At 44.7% G+C, this 20470-nt stretch overlaps 1 protein-coding gene across 8 annotated transcripts in view; it reads right to left on the bottom strand.

Moving 5' to 3' along the window:
- The window catches only part of CHD6 (chromodomain helicase DNA binding protein 6), a 201382-nt gene extending 187758 nt beyond the window's left edge, over nt 1-13624 (bottom strand). For all 8 annotated transcript variants that reach the window (XM_025000625.2, XM_059892619.1, XM_059892620.1 and 5 more), the window contains exon 1: nt 13538-13624. The gene's annotated coding sequence lies outside the window, so the exon portion shown is untranslated. The remainder of the gene's footprint in view (nt 1-13537) is intronic.
- Nucleotides 13625-20470: the final 6846 nt, after the last annotated feature.

The raw sequence follows: 20470 nt of genomic DNA on the forward strand, positions 1-20470 counted from the left end.
ACCTGGAGAACTCCAGGGACAGAGGAGCTTGGTGGGCTGCAGCCCAAGGGGTCGCACAGAGTGGAAACAACTAAGCAAGTAACACAGTGGGTTTCCTCAAGAGATTCCCAGCCCCCCAAAAAAACTGACCTTTAGAAATTAACCATGCTTTTCTTAGTTATGTAAATCTATTCTGTCTCCTTATCCTGCTTTATTTTTCTTCTTAGTCAGCCACCTGATACATCATGGTTCTGCATATTCAAATAAGCCTGGAACATAAGCTCCAGGAGAGCAGGAACTTGATTCTGTTCACCACTGCAGCCCCAGGGCTTGTATCTGTGCTCAGCACAAAGTCAAGGTTCAACACATATTTGCTGAATGGATGAATGAATATATTTATTATGCCCTCGGATCTGATCTTTCCTTTCAGGCAGAGACTGGCTCCCTTCCTCACCCAGTCTCCACATATCCAAATCCTGCATCTTTCCTACCCGAAAAAATGCCCAGTCTGACTCAAAGCCTTCTCTGACACCACATCCCTTCCTTTTCTGAACTTCCAAAGCCCTTTAATCTTTCTTGTCTTGGACACTTTTTATGGGCTACTTCATAACAGCACAAATATCTGTGTACAGGTATCTGCTGTACAGGCAGACATATATCTTATCTCCCCTCTATACTGTAAATTCTTTAGGGGCAAGCTCTAGGTCATTTCCTCCCCAGAGCGTATAAAGTTACTCAGTAATTCCTACTGAACAAAAGGAAAAATTAAAGGTGGTATTAAATCTTTGAAATCTTAATATTAACCTCAGAAAGATTAAAATCAGTAGTGATTTATCTCCATCTTAGTCCTTGGATACCTGATTCTTCATAAAATTATAATATCTAATGCTTAAATCATGCTTACAGTGTGCCAAGTATTGTTCCAAGGCATTACATAAATTAACTCATTTAATCCTCGAAAGAACCATGAGACACAGGTATTATCTCCTTACAGATGAGGCAACTGAGGCATGGAGAGTGAGCAGCACAGCAAGAAGTCAAACCCGGTGGCCAGCTGCAGAGGCCATGCATTTTAATCACCACATCGGGCAGTCTCCTATTCATAAGCTAAATGTGGTCTTCTGAGAAATCTGCTTCACAAATATTAGAAATGCGAGGATATTTACGGCAAGGAACTATCCTCATCACGTGGAAGATGGAATTTCAGAAGGCAATAAGAGCAGAGAACAGATGACAGAGGAGTGGTGGGTGTGCAGCCCAACGCTGGGAAGGATACATGCTGGCTGGAGCAGTCAGCCTTGGACCTGAAACGGCAGGAGCATCTATCTGTAAGAAGGGACGAAACAGAGAGGTAAGCAGAAGTTCTGACATGAAGTAATTACAGGCAGAGCCCACATTCTAGACGCATTCGGTACCGAGATGACACAGCCCACAGTAGGGCAGCACACCGCAACTGCTTAAGAATGTCGGGCTCAGGACCTTCCTGGTGGTCCGGCGGTTAAGAATCCGTCTGCCAGTGCAGGGGACACAGGTTTGATCCCTGCTCCAGGAAAGGCAGCTAAGTCCAAGTACCCTAGGGCCGTGCTCACCAAGAAGAGAAACCGTCACAACGAGAAGCCTGAGCACCACAACCAGAGGGTAGGCCCCACTCGCCGCCACAACTAGAGCAAGCGCACACACAGCAACGGAGACCCAGCACAGCCAAAAATGAACAAGCAGACACGAATAAAACCAAAGGCGGCTTCCCTGGTGGCTCAGTGGTAAAGAATCCGCCGGCCAATGTGGGAGACAGGAGTTCAATCCCTGATCGGGGAAGACTCCCCATGCCACAGAGCAACTAAGCCCATTATTGAGCCTGCGCTCCAGAGCCCCAGAGCCCCAGAGCCCCAAGAACTCAGCCCATACTGAAGCGCGCACACTCCAGTGCCCATGCTGAGCGAGAAGAGAGGCCATCACAAGGAGAAGCCAGTGCACTGCAACGAGAGAGTAGCCCCCACTCACCGCAATGAGAGAAAAACCTGTGCAGCAACCAAGACCCAGCACGGCCCCAAAAAATTAATAAAATAAAATAAATAAAAAGAATGTCAGGCTCAAACTGCCTAGGTGACCAGCTCAGAAATTACAGACAAGTAACTTAACTCCTTTACCTCCACTGCCTCAGCTGTAACATGGGCTATTATCAGCCCTTAGCCAGGAGGATGAAGGAGAAATCCATGTATATTCCTCAGGATGCGCTTGGTTATGCTGCAGTTAAAATTCCTGTTTAAAAAATGCAGTGGTCTAAAGTATGGGCTAACTGGCTTATACCGTGTAACCACTGCAGATTTCTTTCAGGGGAAAAAAGCATCTGCCTAGTATCTCACATGACTTTCAGTCAAATTTCAGTATCCAAAGCAAGTCACGTGGCCACGCCCAACTTCAAGGTGATGGACTGCAACTCTACTGTGTACCCAAAAGAAACACGGAGAACAGCCCTAACAACCAGCAAACCATGAAAGGACCTCGCACCGTACTAGGTGTTCAGTAAGCAGCCAATGACCGAGTAGCTGCTATCACCATTATCATGATTATTGAGGGCTCTGGGAAAAACTTATTCTAAGAACCCTAAGGCATAAAGCTGAAGGAATAAGCAGATGTGAGAACCACCTCCAAACACATTAATTGCAATAAAGCAAAGGTGAACTTATAAGCATCTCACCAGGATATAATGGAAGGACATGCCAAAAAGTTTCTAGTAAGCAAAGAATAGTAAACACGAGTTACCAAAATAGTATCACAAGCCTTTTACCATGGTATCAGGGAAGGACATGCCAGACTGTTTCTAGTAAACAAGACATAGTAAACAAGAGTTACCAAAATAGGACCAGTCATTCTGACTCCTTTAGGACATGCAAAATTTCATTGATGATATCCTTATTTTAGAGAACATAAGAAAAATTACGCAGCCTTTCATAAATTCACTTCTAATCTCCGAGCACTCCTTCCCCACCTTTCTCCACAAGTTCTTAAGGGAAATCCTCCTGTGTGTGTTTTTAGGACCCTAACCATCAGAGTTAGGGCAAGAGTCCTATTTAGTGAAATGAGAACTGAATCCTAGCTTGACTGTAACCTAGTGCTATGGCCTAACAAATCTTTTGACTAGGACATGACTGGGACTCTGTTCCATCGTCCATGTGCGTGTCCAGTCGCTGGAAAGTGAAGTTGCTCCGTCGTATCCAACTCTTTGCGACCCCATGATGGTAGCCTACCAGGCTCCATGGTCCATGGGATTTTCCAGGCAAGAATACTGGAGTGGGCTGCCATTTCCTTCTCCAGGGGGTCTTCCCAACCAGGGATCGAACCCAGGTCTCCTGCATTGCAGACGGACGCTTTACCGTCTGAGCCACTAGGGAAGCCTGTGGCCCCGTGGACTACAGTCTGCCAGGCTCCTCTGTCCATGGGATTTTCCAAGCAAGAATGCTGGAGCAAGTTGCCATTTCCTCCTCCCGGGGATCTTCCCTACCTGAGGATCGAACCTGCATCTTTTGGGTCTCCTGCATCGGCAGGTGGATTCCTTACCACTAGTGCCAGCTGGGAAGCCCCTTCATCATCCATAAGATAACAATATTGACTAGATGGCCTTGAAGTCCCTTTCAACTCTACTCTTCTGCAATCCTGAGAAACCAGAAAGAAGCTTTGGTTTAGAAGAATCTAGTGAAGATGCTGAATTATGTAAGACTTGATAACACTTAAAACTTTAAACTAGAAATAACTGCCATAATCACAGCTATGATGGTAGGGACAAAGCTTAGTTCAAGAGTGAACAATGGAAGAAAGTCAAGAGCACCCAGGGAGAGCCCTGCGAGCGAGAAATGTGGAAGGAAGAGCAGATAAGGATGGACAGAGTATGACTATCATGTGTAAATGAGGAGTCTGGTGTTTCAGCACGGCTTATGAAATCAGTTTTTTTAGTAACATCTCATACAACATTCCAGTCATAGCTCTGCAAATCAGCGATGGTGCCTCTGAAACTTCAGGGCTTGGGATCTGTCAGCTACCAGATCTCAATTCCAACAGGCTGGGTTTTCCAATTCCTTAAGACCCCAAAGCAGTAATCCAAATATGTGCCTAGGGATCAAGAACTTGAAATCCTTTGGAGAAAGTCCAACAAAAGAGCTCAAAGCTGCATGTTACAAAACGTTAAGCTCCCCCAATCAGTGATAACTTGTGTCGCAGCTAAACAGAAGCCCCTGCCCAGACAACCTACCATAAATCTCAAGTCACTCTGAGAGAATAAGACTGTCTCCTACAACAGAATTAAAGGGAAAACAGTGCTGCTTTTTAATGAAAACTCATGTTCAGGCCATAAACAAAGCAAGGGCCACTGCTGCATCAGCAACTTTGCTCTGCCTGCAGTCCTACCTACGATCTTTAAGAAGCCTTCTGAGTCTAATATCTATGAGTGTAAAAAGTGTATGGAACATCATACTGTCTCTCATGCTTCAAGAGTCACTGCTGAATGAGTAATAATCTCCTGCTTGAAAACCTAAAACCTGGCAAATTAATTTAAGAAAATTACAATATCCCTAGAAAAATCCATTTTATTATGTCTAGACAACATTTAAAAAAGCTATAATTCTACCTGCGAATCTTCATTTACTTTTTTAAAAAATACTTAGTTATTTGGCTGCCCCTGTTCTTAGCTATGGAACTGGGGATTTTGGATTTTCACTGCAGCATGCAGGATCTTTAGTTGCAGCGCATGGGATCTAGGTCCCTGACCAGGGATTGAACCCAGGCCCCTTGAAATAGGAGCACAGAGTCTTAGCCACTGGACCACCAGGGAAGTCCCTTCACTTACCTCTATAGCCATGTTTCCTTCCACCTTGTCAATCACAAAATACTTTCCAATTCTGCAATGGATGTTAACCAATAAACATATTTTGCCTCAACGTTATCCTTGATTTTAAGGAATTTAAAATTTGAAGTATAAATAGATGGGGCTGGAGGCAGGGAAGCATATACAAACCCTGAATGAGTAAAAGAAATCCTTTCCTTTAACCAATCAACTTTTAAATATATTGAAAGAGGACAGAAGATAAGGCTCAATCCTTCAAGGGAAGTTTGGTGAATATTATTAAAGACAAAGATTATACCTTTATAAACTGAAAAACCATCCTCCAAGAAAGCTGGTAAACCAGAAATACTTTACATAGGAAAAATCTCCATTAACTAAAGTAATAAGAACCCTCAATATCAGTGTTTTATATTGAGAATTAAGCATTGCACTTAAAACCTGCCTGTAATAAATCTTTGTAAGAAAGAAAAAAGCTTCAGCAGTCATTCTGAAAGACATGAAAGGTCATAAGGCCTCGCATGAAAACCTACCTTGCTGTTTACAAAACCTTACAAGACACAGATCTAAATTTATTTTCTGATCCTACTATTTTCTTAACAGCAAATCAACTTTTAGATAAAAATAAATAGGTAAATATAAATGCAAAAAATAGTGTCAAACTTTATTATATGACTTGTTTAGTCTCATTTCAGGCTAAAGAACAGTCTTGTCCCATATTGTATTTTCCTTTCTAAATAAAGAGAGGAAAAAAAAATCCACTATTTCCCCCCAAAAGTTGGTGGGGGGTGGGGGGGCAGGTAGGTTGTTAAAGGGTCTAGAGCTGTGCTGTCAAATGCCAGGGCCACCAGTCATATGTGGCTATTTAAACTCAAACTAACTAATATTTTAAATAAAAACTTTAATTCTGTTCCTCAGTCAAACCAGCCACCTTTTAGGAGCTTCAAAAGCCACATGTGACTAGCAGGTCCTGCACAGAGACAGGACATTTTCCATCACAGCACAAAGTTCTACTGGACAGTGCTGACCTAGAACAACATTTCTCAAGGTATACAAAATCATCAGGACAGCATGTTATAATACATTATAACACAGATTACTGGGTCCCTAACCCAGGAGTTTATCTCAGGGGTCTGAAAGTGAAGGTGTTAGACGCTCAGTTGAGTCCAACTCTATGCGACCCCATGGACTGTAGCCCTCCAGGCTCCTCTGTCCATGGCATTCTCCAGGCAAGAATACTGAAGTGGGATGTCATTTCCTTCTCCAGGGGATCTTCAAAACCCAGACTCAAAGCCAGGTCTCCTGCGTTGCAGACCGATTCTTTACCATCTGAGCCACCAGGGAAGCCCCAAGAATACTGGTGGGTAGCCATTTGCTTTCCCAGGGGATTTTTCCAACCCAAGGATCAAACCTGCATTGCAAGGGAGATGCTTTACAATCTGAGCCACCAGGGATGGGGCCAAAAACCTGCATTTCTAACAATGCTCCAGCAGGACGTGATGTGCCCTTCGTCTCAAGCAGTACAGTACTCTATAATAAAGGATCAGCTTGTGCTTCTTCTTAATCCACCTTTAACCAACACTTGGATAAAATGCTAGAAAAGCTAATTACCAGGAAAAAGTATTTTAAACAAGGTCTACACCATAAACTTGCATTTTCTATTATCAGATTCAACAGACAAATCATTTTTCTTAAAAATATCATTGTTGTTTAGTCACTAAGTCATGTCTGACTCTTACACGACCCCATGGTCTGTGGCCTGCCAGCCTCCTCTGTGCATGGGATTTCCCAAGCAAGAATACTGGAGTGGGTTGCCATTTCCCTCTCTAGGGGATCTTCCCAACTCAGGAATAAAACCTGAGTCTCCTGCATTGCAGGCAGACTCTTTACCGCTGAACCACCAGGGAAGCCCCCAAAATGTTATAAAAGCAGTCAATTCTAACAAGTGTTGAACTTACCTCATCGCAGACAGGTAACAAACAGTCCACAGATTTCCAAGGATCCAGACTAAGTTTGAGTAGCCCTGATCTAGAAGAGCTGATTTTACGTTTTTATGATTATCTTTCTGGAGCTGGTCATTAACGATCTCTTTCATATCCTCTACCATTTCTTCAATGTATTTTTACAACTTGAGGCAAAAATGTTATTTCCATGAAGCAGAAACCACCCTCCACCAGCTCCTAAAAAGGGTAATGTAATTTGGTAATGGTAATGGGGTTTGCTCAAAGAAACAACCTGAGAGGTCTTCAATTATAATGTGATCCAAAACTGTCACGTGGTCAACAAAGAGGATGGCTTGACTTTTTCATGCTAACCCAACGTTGATTTTAGACGGCTAACACTGCAAAAATTGATCAGCCAAGATACCCATTGAACATTACTAAGGTCTCTGCATTAAATTCCATAAAATTTCTTCACTAAATAAGATTGATGATTTGGGACCTTCCTTACCAGACACAATCCTTCAAAGGACTTCTTAAGAATGCTGATGGTTTCCCCAAACCCAAAATGACCAGCCCAGGTACATCTCTTCACCCCTGTCCCTTAGGAAAGGAACACATCAAACAGAGTCCCTGGATGGGGCTCAATGCCCCTCCCCAACTACCTAAAGCTTAGGTGTTTTCCTCATTCCATATATCAAACCAAACAGATTTTCCTTCTACTCAACTTCTAGTCTGGCCCAACAAACAGACTCCTAGGAGAAAATCTCCAGGATAACTTCAAGTTCGGCCACTTCCTAGAGACTACTCTGAGAATTTTCTGACTGCTCAATCATTTTGTTTTACCAATCTATATGACTATTACTTAAATAAACTGTAAAATAAGGCTCTGAGAACTGTAATACGTGACCCTTTTTCCTATAATAACATCTGGTCCAACAGAACTTGACATATACGATGTTCTGATAAAATAAGGTTACATGCTCAACTAGTCCTTGTTTTAAGAAAAATTCCACTTAAAATTAACAACAATAACGGAAAAGTTACAAGGTATAGCTCATTAAAAAGTCTGGGGAATATAAAAATGAGAGGAGATTATTTCTAATTGTTCTGCTTATAGCGTCAGAAAGAAAATCCTTTTCCTCTTAACATATTGAATGAAGCACTAACAGAATGAATAAGAAGTAAAATTCAAAGCAAGAAAACATCAGGAGCTTTTGCCACGGCCACCCCCTCCAGTCCCATCTGCAGAGGCAGATGGCTAAGACCAAGAGGCCCTGGACTCTCAAGACTGTCTTGTCACCTGCTGCAAACTTCACTCTATCAGGCTGCACAGACGATGGGCAAAGGCATGGAACGGGTTCCCAACTATACGACAGGGAAGAATTCTGGGGGTAACCCTTGCCTAGAAGCCATCCTCAGATGGCTGATGCAGAAGGGCATCCCCAAGCCCAGGTCAACTGATCCAGACTGAGATTACGCAAAAAAATACCTGAAACTGAGATTACACAAAAAAACACCCAAAGAAGTCAGCCTCTAGGCAAAAGATTTTGCTCAAACAAAATAACTCCTTTGTAATGACCTAGACCAATGATCCTTAATATTATTTTTGCACCTGGGTGGGAAGAGATGAGGGAGAGAAGGGAAGGGGGGAGTCACAGATCTCTTTGAGAATCATAAAAAGCAATGGATTTGCTTCCCATAAAAATGCACACACAAGCGATATTTTACATACTATTTTGGGGAGTTTACAGATGAGCTAAACACTCCCTCGATGTCCATGAATCCAAGGATAGAAAACATCAACCTAAATAGGTAGGACCCAAAGGTCAATGCTACAGTAGCTGCTCAGTTGCTCAGTCATGTCCAAGTCTTGGCACCCCAAAGACTGTAGCCCGCCAGGCTCCTCTGTCCATGGAACTCTCCAGGAAAGAATATAGGAGTGGGTTGCCATTTCCTACTCCAGGGGATCTTCCCGACCCAGGGACTGAACCTTGTCTCCTGCATATCCCTCACTGACAGGCAGACTCTTTACCACTGCACCTCCTGGGAAGCAAGACCTTCATTTAACCTGAAGCCTGACCTTTTATGGAAAGACAATCTTAGAATTTAAAAATGTAGATATTCCACAAATAAAATGCTTTGGCCACATAGTGTACAAGAAAATCCAAAACATATATTAAAATTTTACCAATACTGTATTTGATCCATAAAATTAGATCAACAAAAAAAACCCCTAGAAGAATCTTTAATAAAGGAGTAGAAAAGTAGAAATCTTCCTTTACTCTTTTACAAAATAAACATGCATCTGTCACTTTGTAAATGTCTGGATTCACGTCCTGAAGTTAACTTAAAATTCTACTTCCCAGTTTTCCTGAAATTTTCAAACACTATTCGGTATGTTAAGTTCTTCTGAAATTGTCAGTGGACGGAAGTCTATTGAAAAGTCACTATTACAAACTAGAAAAACCAACTAATCCAGGTACCACAAGCAAAACTAAAAGCTTTTCTCCAGACTTTATGCAAATAATTTGGTTCAGAAGTTGGAAAAGGGGTAGATACTTTAAAACAACTCCAGTTTACTACCTTCAGGACTTTTATGGAAATAACAGAATTTCTCACAAGGGTATCAAAGGCCTCCATGAAATGAACCAAAGAGAAGAACATTTTGGCAAGGAAAAATCAGCTGCATTCCCCTTGTGCACTTCATGGTTATTACTGTACTGGGCTAACCCTGAACTCCCAAGTGCCCTAGAAAGACCTCTTTTGCACTATGGCGGGTGGGGTGGGGGAACAGCCCTCACTGTATTCCAACTTGCCTTTTCAATGACAAATTCTCGAAATGGAGAAGTGAAAAGGGATGGGTGTACAAAGCGCAAGCAAAGTGTGCTAGTTAATCTAGCACCATACCACAGAAGCATGACAGCACACTCCAGCTTTTTAAGAAATCTTTTTAGAGCATACTAGTGGTAAAAAAGGATATGTGTGCTTTGGATGGAGATGATGTGTGTTCAAATTCTGGCTCTAACCTGAACCAGCTTCATGGCCTTGAACAAGTTACTTCATTTCTCTGAGCTGTAGTCCATGGAGCTCCTGGACTGGCTAAGAAAACAAGGTTTTGTTTTGTTTTGTTTTCCCTCATCTCTTGTAGTCCCAGCACCTGGCTAAGTGCTGGACCCAGACCAGGTATTCATTCATTCAATGCTAGTTCTTTTTGTTTCCCTCACAAGGGTGTCGTAGTCTATGGCAAACAAAACTTTTCTCTAGGAAATAAGATCTCTAAGCTCTAGATGTTTTTTAGGTATTTCAGAGTTTTCAGTATAGTAATAATCTGGTACGGGGAAATGCAGGCAGTTGCATGGGATCCACTGTAGCTTTTCACCTAAATCTGACTAAAGCTTCTGTGAGGGCTGGAAGTATAAAGAGAACTACTATTTACTAAAAATAAAACAATTGTGGGGAGAGGGATAAATTAGGAGTTTGGGATTAACAAATACACATTACTATATATAAATAAACAACAAGGACCTACTGTATAGCACATGGAACTATGTTGAATATCTCATAACAACCTATAATAGAAAAGAATCTGGAAAAAGTATATATATGTATATATAACTGAATCTGTAAAAGTATATATACATATATATATAAAACTGAGTCACTTTGCTTGTACACCTGAAACTAACACATCACTGTAAATTAACTATACTTCAATTTCAAAAACAAATTTCAAACCTTGCTATACTGGGGAGGATGAGAGAAGAGGGTGAGAACACAGTCTTCTCAATTGATTTAGATACTGTCATTGTGTCATAGTACCAACGATATTTATGCAGGTAGAATCCTCAAATCCTAAAGCCTGTTCAAAAGGGTTCAGAACATGAATCCATGTGTGACTCCATGTGGTTATTACAAAGTCTTCCAGTGAAAGTTGAAAAACATAAGGCACCTACAGTCGCAAGCCTGTTCCCTCATGGCTTAACACAGGAAGACGTAACCGCAAACTCTGCTTGGGGCAAAGTCATACATTCAAGAAAACTTGAAAACTTCTCGGCAACTTCTCTAAATCAGAGAGCTCCAAGACACGGTAGCCCCAGGGCCTGCTGTTCCTGATAGGTTTTCTATAATATAATGGCAAAACAACTTACAAATGAGACAGTGGTTTCTAAAGAGATAAGATTCTGCTTCAGATTTTCTTTGGTACTTGTAATAGTTATAAGTAAATCAATAAATACAAAAAATGAACTGCCAAAGGATCTTCCAGAAATGCAGTAATGTTACTTGTTACTTGCGGCCTCTCACTTCACTTTCAACTGGCCATTCAATGTTTCACTTGATTTGTCTGGAAGTAATATACTGATGAGTTCAAAGAACTTCTGACTATACTGATAATAAATTATAAAAATAATGGGAAAGCCATAGAACATTAAAAAGTTGTGGGAAAGGTGATCCTATTCCAAGACTTTACAGTGCAATAATAACTAAATGTAAAAAGCAAGAAAATCATTGCAGTATGAAAGATGTGACTTGGACTTCCTAGTAGTCCAGAGGTTGAGAATCCTCCTGCCAGTGCAGGGGACATGGGTTCGATCCCTGGTCTGGGAAGATCCCACATGCCGAGGGGCCCCCACGCCACAACAGCAGCAGGAGAAGCCACTGCAATAGGAAGCCCACCAAACGCAACGAGAGAGGAGCCCCCACTGGCTGCAACTGGAGAGAGCCCACACACAGCAACGAAGACCAAGTGGGCAGCCAAAGATAAATAAATTAAAATTTTTTTAAAAATGTGACTCCAGGCAGACTGTGGTAGCACAATGAGACACAACTAACTTCACAACAGATCTAGGTTTACTTTGCCCAAGGCCAGACTATAGCCGAGAACAGTATCCTAATCTGGTAAGGGAGATTTCTAAGTTAGCAAAAAAAAAAAAAAAGGGAGGGAGGAAGTTGTAAAGGTTAGTTTTTAATAGTCTATTAATAAAGAAAAAAAGCTTAAATAATTCATCATAATTCATCTAGGAATTCTGCCCTGGGACAGAAAGAAGTCCAAAATTAATCATTTCACCACTCCACATTTTCCCAGGCCTTGGTTACAGGCATGCACGGCTTATACGAAACCACCTGTTCTGGTTGGCACACATCCTTTCACTTGATGGTTCACGCCTAATCATTTTTATCACACATGGATCTCAAACCTTCTCTCTATTCCCAGAGAGCCACAAAGTTTAGAAAAACTATCTCCTTGAGGTTGCCAGCCTGATCTTCCCATTTGGAATACCAGCAAATTCTCCTGTGCTATGCAGCTGATGGGGACAAATCCCCAGTAAGAAAGACAGTTCATAATTAGTCTCGGGAACACAGCAGTAGTCCCTGTCTGGACTTTTGTACGGGTCCCAAGCGTATCCCCTCAAAGTACATCTAAATTTGGAGCCTACTGGGATGGTATTCCTATAAGCCATTTGAGAAACAAAAATCGAATTTCAGGCAATACTGCAGACACTCTAAAAACTGTAAAAATGTTTAAATGGGTATCTTCTCTGTTCATGGATCTGCCACACCAGAAAGGAGCAGTGTAGAGGGGGTGGGAAATAAGGCGCATACACAGCTCCAGAGATGCCTGGAGATGTTAGGGATTCGCTAGCAACCTTGGCCAGACTACTAATGGTCCATAAACCCTCATTTGGAGAACACGGGCCTACAGGTTCAAAATCGAATTACAGTGCCTTATTAGATCACACGCTACCGAAACCACAGTCACAGCAGTCATAACTGGAACTAGGAACACTTTCCGTACACAAATATAAGTGTCTGCTTATGCATTTTTAATCGGATCAAATAAAACTGAAGCTGCAAACAAACTCAAATTTCAATTATCTCACTAGTGAGGGGATTTCCTAATAGCGTCTTTTTAAAAACCAAGTAGCTGCCAACCCTTTGCACATCTGACAGGCACGTCCCTGGAAATTTGGGAGCAACAGACTCCGTTACTTCTCAACAGCCAAGGAAAGAAATACCCTGAAAGGGAGAGATTCCTTTTTTTTTTTTCCTTTACGCTCCAACATGCAATCTAATAATGCACAAAACTTGGCTGCGGGGTTGCTGGACACCTCCAGGGTTCCAATTCTCGGGGCGAGTGCGCGCTAGTGCGTAAGAAGGGGGCGGAGGGGGTGCGCGCTCCGGGGACGCGCCGGGGGCCCCCGCCCCCTCCCGGAGCAGCAGCCTGGCACCAGCCCACCCTCCTCCACCCCTGCAAACAGACGCAGGACGCCAATAGAGCAACTTCTCCGCGGGGGCGGCGGGGGGAGAATAGCGGTCACCCCTGCCCCGCCGCGGCACGACCGGGGTCCCTCCTCGGCCGGGTTCCGAGGAGGCGGGGGGCGGGGGAAATGGGGGAGCCCTTCGCACGCCCCGCCTCCGCCCGCCTGGCCCGCGGCCGGGGGTCTGCCCGGACCCCCGCCCCTCCGCGCGGCCCGCAGCGGCGCACTCCCAAGGACGGCCACCCGGCCGGAGCGCGGCCTGAGCGCGAGCCCGGAGCGGAGCGCATGCGGAGGCCGGCCCCTAGCCTCAGGCCTCAGGCCGCCGCCTGCCCTCCGCCAGGCCGCCCGCCGCCGGCCCCAGCTCGGACCCGGGCCGGGCCTCGGCGGTGCCGCCGCAGCCCCTCATCCTGGCTTCATTCATAGGGCACCCCAGCCCGGCCGGCGGGGCGGGGCCGGGAGCCCGCGGAAAAGGCTGGCCCGCCGACGCCGGGGAGGAAAATAAAAAGTTTAAGAGAAGAACTTACCTAAAATGGCTCCTGCAGCAGCCAAAATACAAACAGCTATTATTTGGTGAAGTTTAGCTCAGACACCCTGCAAGGACACCCTAACCCGGATCGGGCCCGCCTTCCCTGCCATGCCATTGGGCTTCGCCGGCCCAAAATACAGTGTCATTGGTCAGTCCGGCTGCCGCTCAGGCAGAAGCCCATTTCAAGCTTGCTTGCAGGGGCGAGTGATGGGCTCGCTCCATTGTGCTCGTATTTGCATGGATGTGATAGCGGCGCTGATTGGCCGGCGCCGGGGGCCGCCCCGCCCCCTGCCTCGCGCCCCCCGCTTCGGAGACGCCGCGGCGCGCGGCCCCGCCCCCCGGGACGGAGCGGCGGGGCTACGGGGGCGGGGCGGGGCCGGGGTCCTGCGGCCCGAGAGGGCGGGGCGGGGTCCTGCCCGCCGCAGAAGGCAGGCAGGGGGCGGGGACCTGGAGCGCGCTCCGGCGGGGCGGGGAGGGGGTTCCTCCAGCAGGTGGAGGTCTCTTAGGTATTGGGCTGGACAACTGGAACACCCGGGGCTGGCATCTCCGGGCCCGGGAGAAGATGTGACTGGGGTCCCGCGCGACAGATAGATTGCTCTGGGGCCGAGGTTCCGTAGGTCAGGAAAAGATGCCGAGGATCCAGGCGAAGAGTAGCTCTGTCTCCAGCCACATCCCTGCCAGTCCCCCTGGCTCCCTGGCACTCCTGGCACACGGGCTTCTTCCCAAGGACGATCCCCCCCCTCCCCGCGCCCGCCCCGCACACCCCGGGAGGTTTCCGCTTTGGGGGAATCTTGCAACACCTTGGGTATATACCTCTCTAAAATCAGGGGTCGAGCTTTGGTAGTTTTATGTTCTGCCCTGTCTCCCTCACTATCCTTGTAGCATCCTCAAGGACAGGGCCCAGCACATGGCAGGGATTCAACTAATTGTCTTAATATTCTTCCGTTCATTCGTTAGTAGTTAATTTTTGAATGCCCACTCAATGCCAGGCATTGATCTGAGACTGGAGATACAGGGGTTAGTAAGACAATGGCCTTGCTCTGGTGCGATGGACATGCTAAGGAGAAAGAAAGACAGTAAGTAAATACAAGGGGAGAGGTAGGGCTAAGTGCTATGAACGAAATAGACGGAGGCAGAGAGGAATGGGGAGTTGGCCCTGTCAGGCTGATTACTCTGTATACCATCCCATTACTGCCACCTCCCAGATGCAAGTCACCTCACCACTTTACCCCCTGTTTGCTTCCCTCATAGGTGTTTCCTTAGCACCCACAAAAATAAACAAAATAAGGTTGGATTCTGACTGTAGAAGCTTATTTCACCTTATTTAAAGTAGGAATGATCTGAGTCCCAGTGATTCCAAGAGCCGTTTGTCTGATACATTCAAGATGAACACGGTTGACTTTGTCAGAGGTAGCTGTAATGATTTAGAAGAGCCTTACTGCACCCCCAGAGAGAGGATATTTTTAGTGTCTTTGAAACCCCAGCAATCCTATGGTTTTCAGCCTGTGGCCCCAACTCTCTTTTTTGGACCAATTCTTCAACTTCTTGGCAGACCCAGAGATTTCATCAATTTGAAAATACAGATAGCAGCCCCCGTCCCACCTGTCAACCTCACCTGTGCACATTTCTCTCTTTTAACTCAAGACTGGCCACGATGTATCATGGTCCTTCCCTCCTCCCTTATTTTTCTTCCTTCCTTAACTATTGAGCACCAGCTATGTTCCAGGTATTGCTTTAGACACAAAAGACAGCAGTAAATGAGGCAGATGATATCTGTGTCCTCAAGGAGCTTATTGTCTAGCTGAGTACAAGGGGGAGGTTGACGCATGGATTCTGAAGAGCTCCAGTCCTGCCCAGCTGGAAAGCGGACTTGCCCCCCTGAACCAGCTGCTGCAGGGGCTGAAGCAGGACCAAGCAGCTGGTAGCCACAGCTTCTCCAGTCTGACTCCAGGATCAAGGTTTTAAAACTGCTCATGGGATTTGGGTCTGTGAACTTTAACTTCTGGAAAGGGGCTGGGAGTAGAATTGTATTAGAGGCAGAGTTGGTGAGTCCAACATGGGAATCAAGCAGTCCTCATTTCACGCACTCAAATCTCTTGCCCACGAAAGATGAAAGCATAAATGAGGTGGGGGAGAGGGAAGAGAGTGTATATGCCTAAGCACAGAAGCACGGACAGTATTGGGAGGTGTGGGACGGAGAGGGAGGGGGGAGGTAGATGTGTCAGTAATTCCTCTTCTTAAACTCAAGAAGAGTCAGTAGCACGTAAGAAATTAAACACACGCAAAGACACAAATGTTATATCACTAAACAAGAAATCTATAGGAGTGCATGATTGATTCACAAATGAATGATACACGTACAAGCGAAGGAAAGATCTGGTCAGTGTACTCAGGAGAGGCAGCAGTCCTGACCTTCGAAGAATCTGGTTTGTAGAACTGAGCAAGGTGAGTGGAATCAGACCCTTAAAACGCTTCCACAGTATCCAGAGGCTGGCAAGGAAACCCAGACAGCTAAGTGTCTTCTGGTTGTATCCATCCATGGGGACGTCTTAGCCTGGGTTTTCCAGAACGCAGAGCCTGACTCTGTAGGGCAGGAATGAGAGGCAAAAGGAGGAAGGCAGGGAAAAGGGAAGAGCCAGTGCCAGGATAATTGTCCATCTCCTCTTCTAAGTGCTGCTGATGGCTCCCACTCAAGGGATCGTCCTCTCAGAATCCATATAAAATGAGACTCAGTACAGCCTGTGGGAGGTGGAATGGAAGGAAGCTTATCTACCAATTCATCTTGAATGATTTCTTATTCACTCCAGTTGTTTGTGCTTAGGTGCCAATGTGGGTTCTGAGGTGGCCCCAAAACTTGGTGTCAAGGAGTGTGCAGTAGGGCCACAGGGCAAAGAATTATTGGGGTACAGTTACGTGGAGTCATCCAGCCTTGCAGAGCTGGATGCTACAGCAGCTGGCAGGGACAGGCGTGGTTGCCACTAAGAGGTCCTGGAGTTCTGACGCCGGGGTGACACCAGTGATGCATGACTTTCTGTAAAAAATCCTTGTTTACAAAGAAAGCAATCCTTAGGAGCTCTGAAGGGGAGCCACATAAGGGCTTCCGACAGTTCTGGAACTTTGTGACGACAGCTCCACCAACATGAGCTGCATCCTGCCTGACCACATTCTCTCTTGTCTTTCCGCCTCTGTTCACTTGTCTGTTTTTAGACTGTGAGCTTCTTTTTAAAAAATTTTGTTTATTTATTTTAGGCTGCGCTGGGTCTTCGTTGCTGCACGCAGACTGCTCTCTAGTTGCAGCACAAGGGTTTCTCGGTGTGTTGGCTTCTCTTGTTGCGGGGCACAGGCTCCAGGGGCAAGAGCTTCAGTAGTTGCAGCTCTTAGGCTCAGCAGTTGGGGCCTGTGGGCTTAGTTGCCTGCAGCATGTGAAATCTTGGCAAACCAGGGATTGAACCCATGTCCTCTGCATTGGCAGGCAGATTCTTAACCACTGGACCATCAGGGAAGTCCTCTAGACGGTGAGCTTCTCTATTGTTCTTGCTTATATATTTGTGAAATGGTTGCTTTCCCCAGCCCAGTTCATTTTCCTCCTAGGCTCAAAGCAAAACTACATTTCTTAGTAATCAGATAGGTCCTTGTGACTGAGCTCTAATGGAATCAGGACAGAAGTAATAAAAGTATATCTCATTTCTAAGCATCCTCTAAAACTTCCTAAGTGATCCTCCAAACTCTTCTCCTATCCTCATCTGCTGGCCAGATGCAAAACTATCCAGTGGAGCGCACTTACCTGCCAGTCCAGGGGCTAAGACTCCAACTCCCAATGCAGGGGGCATGGGTTTGATCCCTGATCAGGGAACCAGATCCCACATGCCTCAACCAAGAGTTCGAATGCTGCAACTAAGACCCAGGGCACCCAAATAAATAAATTTTTTTTTTAAGATTGAAGTTTATTTTTGTCTTTCTCATAAAAAATCTAGGAAGCACCCATTTCAAGAGAGGCCTGGAGCTCTGTGGTATCGTCAGCAATCCAGGATTCAGTATTTTTGCTCCACCATCTTTAGCTTTCATTCCTCAGGTAACTTCACGGTCCATAGCTACTGGAACACCAGTCCGTATTTTTTTTTTTTTTTTTTTTGGATGGAAAAAGGAAAGACACATTGGAAGAAATTAAAGCTGAGTCACGGCCCTTAAACAGCCTTCCTGGAAACACTACACATCACTTATGCTTACATTTCATTGGCCAGAACTCAGTCACATGGCCACACCAAGCTGCAGAAGAGGCTGGGAAATATGGAATTTTTTTTTTTTAATTCACTTGGCCATATGTCAAGTTAAAAATCGAGGTCCTTAAATGTCCATCAACAGACGAATGGATAAAAAAGATGTACACTATATATGTGGCAATATTACTCAGCCGTAAAAAAAAAAAATAACAAAATATTGTCATTTGTAACAACATGGATGGACCTAGAGATTATTATACTAAATGAAGTAAGTCAGAGAAAGACAAACATCATGTAATATCACTTATGTGGAATCTAAAACATATCACAAGAGAACTTATTTACAAAACAGAAAGAGACTCACAGACATAGAAAACAAACCAAAGAGGAAAGGGGGAGAGGGATACATTAGCAGTATGGAACTAACAGACACACTGCTATATACAAAGCAGACAACAAGGGCCTGCTGTGCAGTACAGGGAACTACAGTCAGTGTATTGTAATAACCTATAATGGAAAAGAATCTGAAAAGTGTATATATATATATATATAGGAGAAGGCAATGGCACCCCACTCCAGTACTCTTGCCTAGAAAATCCATGGACAGAGGAGCCTGGTAGGCTGCAGTCCATGGGGTCGCTAAGAGTTGGACACGACTGAGCGACTTCACTTTCACTTTTTACTTTCATGCATTGGAGAAGGCAATGGCAACCCACTCCAGTTTTCTTGCCTGGAGAATCCCAGGGACGGGGAAGCCTGGTGGGCTGCCGTCTATGGGGTCTCACAGAGTCGGACATGACTGAAGTGTCTTAGCAATATATATATATGACTGAATCACTTTTCTGTACACCTGAAACAAACAAAATATTGTAAATCAACTATAATTTAATAAAAAAAATTGAGGTTCTGTCATTAAACAGTGGACTTAATTAGCAGTCTCTGGCACAATGTCCCGCAGAAATAATATTCCCAGAACGTAAGTTAGGATAAAATGACTAAATAAGGAGACTGTTTCTAAACATTTTTAACAGCTTTATTCAGGATAATTCTCATACCATATAACTCACCTACTGTAGGTGTACAGTTTAATGATTTTTAGTAAATGTATACAGTTGTGCAACCTTTACCACAATCCAGTTTTAGAACAGCTCCATCACCCCCAGGAGTTCCCTTCTTCCTGTTTGCAGTCACTTCCCACTCCCACTCCTAGGCCCAGGCAACCATTGACCTGCCTTCATCTCTACAGTCATGCCTTTTCTAGAATTTCATGTTTATAGAATAGTGCACTATACTGTCATTTGTGTCTGGCTTATTTCCCGTAAAACAGTATCTTTATGGTTCATCCCTGTTGTAGGATATATTGTCAGTTTCTTCCTTTTTATCGCTGCAGAGTCTTCCTTTGTATGGATATGCCATCTTTTACTTACCCACTCATGAACTAATGGATATCTGGATGGTTTCCATTTTGGAGCTATTATGAATAACACTGCTATGAACATTACCTACAAGTGTTTGTGTGGACATATGTTTTCATTTATCTTGGTAGATATCTAAGGAGATCGATGCTTATAATTGAATGCATACATTGAAAGGACACTCACTGACTGTCTGACTCACAAGCACTGTGAATAGGTGCTGGGGACACAGTGGTGAATAAAATGCAGCACAGGGACTTCCCTGATGGTCCAGTGTTTCAGAATCATCCTGCCAGTACAGGGACACAGGTTGGATTCCTGGTCCGGGAGGATCTCACATGCCTCAGAGCAACTAAGCCTCCATACCACAATGACTGAGTTCACGCTCTAGAACTCACAAGCTGCAACAGGAGAAGCCACTGCAGTGAGAAGCCCGTGCACCCCAACGAAGAGTAGCCCCTGCTCGCTGCAACTAAAGAAAGCCCACGCAAAGAGACAAAGACCTAGCACTTCAACTACTGAGCCTGTGTGTGCTAGGGCCGGTGCTCTGCAATAGGAGATGCCAATGAGAAGCCCATGCACCCCAATGAAGAGTAGCCCCCTTTTGCCACAGCTAGAGAAAACCCACAGACTGCAACAAAGATCTAGCACAGCCAAACGTAAATAAATAATAAAATTAATTTTTTTAAATGCAGCAAAAACTCAGCCTTTGTGGAGTTTGCAGTTAGTCAACTAATTGTGCAAACAAATGTAAAACATAGCAGCAGTAGTAAGTGCCATAAAGGAGGGGCACATGGTGCCATCAGAGCCCCTGCTGGAAGGATATGCCTTGACTAAGGAAGTCAGTAAAGCTGCCCATTAGCTGAGATCTTAAGTATACCATCAGGCTTCCCTGGTAGCTTAGATGGTAAAGAATATGCCTGCAATGCAGGAGACCAAGGTTTGACCCCTGGATCCGAAAGATCCCCTGGAGGAGGGCATGGCAACCCACTCCAATATTCTTGCCTGGAGAATCCCATGGACAGAGGAGCCTTGAAGACTACGGTCCATGGGGTCATGAAGAGTCAGACACCACTGAGTGACTAACACACAAAGTGTATCAGGATGATCACTCCCAGTGAGTTTTGTCCTTCTAAGTAATATCTTATGAGGCCATACACTTATTTCCAATAGTGTTGTCCTTGCAAAACTTCTAAGTCAATTTATAAGCAATGCTGGTCCCAGACCTCTTTGTCCTCTGATGAAGTCCTTGTGTGTTAACCTCTCAGAATGTTTTGTTTTCTGATTAGACCATGA

The sequence above is a fragment of the Bos taurus genome, chromosome 13, assembly GCF_002263795.3.
Source record: "Bos taurus isolate L1 Dominette 01449 registration number 42190680 breed Hereford chromosome 13, ARS-UCD2.0, whole genome shotgun sequence".
Classification (NCBI taxonomy): Eukaryota; Metazoa; Chordata; class Mammalia; order Artiodactyla; family Bovidae; genus Bos; species Bos taurus.